The following is a 3,366-nucleotide window of genomic DNA, read 5'->3' as shown; positions in this document are numbered from 1 at the left end:
CAAGAATCACAATATCACCTCACGGGTTGGATAGAAAATGAAGAATAATGAGGATTTTCGAATCTGAAAATAAGAAGCCAAATGAGAAGCACTCCCTCTTTGCAAAAGCAAAATAGTGAGGAAGCCTTTAGAGTGGCTTGGGTAGAAGCTTGGATTCAATGGCACAAACTAGCTTGAAAGCTTTGAGAGCAAGAATTTCTTCAATATAATTTTGGCTTCTCCAAGTTGGAATGAGGAAGAACCCCTCTTTATAATTTATCAAGCTCTTGTGATTTGCACCATTGGATCTTTTTCTATCTTCAAATCTCGACCTTCAATTACATGTGCAAATCTTGGCCATTGAATGAATAGATCATTAAATCTTGACCTTACAATATGTAGCCGTTGCACTTGCATTATTTTCCAAGTCTAGCTTTCCAAGATTTGAGTTGTCATGTGCACTTGCAACCATTTTTGACAATTTGATTAAACTTGCACCAAATCTTGACCTTGGTATCTCCAACAATTTTGTCATCTTTGACCATTTGATCAAACTTCCACCAAATCTTGGCCTTGGTATCTCCAATGATTTCCTACAAAATGTGTAGCAACTTGCAACCATCTTTGACTCCAAAAATCAAGTAAGATCTTCTTCTAAGTCAAAAATTGCAAGCAAGAATATGGTCTTATGCACAACCATTGGATTCACCTTTTAAATGGTCATCTTAACCCTTCAAGTCTTGTTGTAATCTGATCCATTCATAATTCAAAACAATTCAATCTCGGCCATAGATTAGTGTACCGTTGGAGCTTGTAGTCTTCAAGAATATCTTCATAATCTAAGTCTTGTCTAGTTGCAAAATATACTTTCTCATCTCTTACAAATTTCAACCATTGCATTTGTCCTTTAGCTTCATCAATTTTCTTCTCACAAAAATCTTATCATTGACCTCAATAAAGGAAGTATGTGCAAGATCTTGTTTGATGAAGATAAGAGATCCTTCACATAACCAAACATGTCCCTCCAATCTTGACTTCAAACTCTGAATTTGGCAGCACCAATATATCCATATTATACAGCCCTAAGGCTAGTTCCAATCATCAATCAAAATGCCTTAGTGGAAGGTTGATGAACATAGGTTTTTCTTGGTTTTTCTAGAGATCCAAGCTCATACTCGAAAACCGGACTTCAATTCACTTGAGCATACTGAATTCTGAGTCATATGAGACCACAATGATGATTAACCTACAAGGAAATAGGAGGTAGAACTCCCCAATTGCATGTAAACTCAAAGAGCTTCATATGGAGCGCATAGGTTAATTACATTAGAAACATAACCCAGAAAATTCATATTACTGCATGATAAATCATTTTATATGTATTAGAATGTCCATGTAAAATTTCATAACAATCGGAAATCGTTTGGTCACTCAACCAAACAATTTGATCACTAATAGTGAAACCGATAAATTCTAAGTGCAAATTCAAAGTCATTTTGCAAACTCAGTGTAAATGACATTTTCTCTTGAACTTTACTAAATCAAATATGTTCATAGTGATGAAACTAAGATGCACACGAAATTTCATTTAAATCGGAGTTCATTTGGTTCACCACGTTCTCAAAGAACACATATGCACAAAATTAGGTAGAACCTAGTTTTGGCGGAATTTAAGCATATGACCAAATATATATGTGATGCACTTAACTTCTCATGATTATAGTCCTAGAACATATATTAAACCTTCATGTGCATGTGATTCAAGTTTCAAGTCATTTGGACCTAAGTTGGTTAAGATATGATAATTGGAAAATTGATGCTCTAACTTAGTCCATGTATGTTTGTTTTCAAAACTAAATTTCCAGCACTATCTCAAAAATATATAGATATCAAATTCACACAGAGATATGCATAAGCCTTCATTTAAGTGTATATGCACAATTAAGATATTAAACAATTAACCAAATAACCATTTAAGCATGTTTTCTTGTATTTTAGGATATGTTCAAGTCAAGCATGCTCACACACATTTTAGTATACAATCATACACAATCATCAAAAACACAATGTTGACTAGACACTAAGTCTTGGTCCAACAAAATTATCATAAATCTTATACTATCATTTTGTCTAACAACAAACCAAACACTGTATTGTATAATAATTATACTATACAGGGCTAATATCAGATTTTTTCCAAACACTGGATAGGATTAAATTATATATCAACTTATCCAATGATTAAATTATACATTGGATATTAATATTATACTATCCTATACGATCTACCAAACGGACCCTTAATGGAAATTTTATAACGTTTGGATTATTTTAAAAATTATAACATTCATTATTATGAATTTTATCGGGTAAATTTTAATTTCATTATTTTTTTTAATAAAATTTTAAAAACAATAAATTCATAATTAAAACAATGAATTCTATACTCTGTTTTTAAAAAATAATGGAATCTATATTAAAATAAGGAATTATAGAATAAAAGAGTAGAATAAAGCTAAATAAACATGTTGAGCTCTCATGGATTATCAAATTAATGGGTTACATTTCATTTTCGTTCTAAGGGTTTAGTGTTTTACTCAATGTCGTTAAAATCGACCAGGACATCGACGCGGGTAAGGGGATCAGGTCACTGGTTTATTGGTTCAATCAGTGGATCATCGATTAAATCACAGGTTTAAATAAAAAAATATTATAATTAAACTTAATATTAAAAAATAAAAATAAACACCAAAATAATGAAATATGATCATCCAAAAAATAAATTTGTATATAATATTGACATTTAACAACGTAATAATATTATATTATATTGACATATTGATGTTATCATATTATATGTAAAAAATGAAATACATATAATGAAATTACAAAAGAATTCAATATTTTATAGTCATTTAATCCTAAAAAAATAACCTTTTCGGTTCATATAAAACCGGCCGAGTCATCGAGTGTTTGGTCCGACCGCTCGTTTTATCGATTTTCACCTGGTCACATGCTCAAACGGTAATATTTACAAAACTGTGCCAGTTTGACTGTCGGGTCACCAGCTTTTCGGTCTGATCGACACGATCTGATTATCACAACACTGGTTTTACTTATGAAAAAAATATTATTAAATTAAAATGATATTTTTTATTTAAATTCAACTAAGATTTTATTGTCAAATTTCTCTATCTATTTTTTCCTTTTTTCTAATGGCATTACATATTTTTTTACATTAAACATCATATAAAGGAAGGAGCAATTATCAATAAAGACACCATGAGTAAAACTTATGGAAAATGACAAGTAGCCCATCAGTTTGATAACCTATGGGAGTTCAATAGGCTTATTCCATTGATTTAATAAATGGAATAACTTTGTTTC

Source organism: Tripterygium wilfordii, chromosome 5 (genome assembly GCF_013401445.1).
Source record: "Tripterygium wilfordii isolate XIE 37 chromosome 5, ASM1340144v1, whole genome shotgun sequence".
NCBI lineage: Eukaryota > Viridiplantae > Streptophyta > Magnoliopsida > Celastrales > Celastraceae > Tripterygium > Tripterygium wilfordii.
This window is presented reverse-complemented; position numbering follows the sequence as displayed.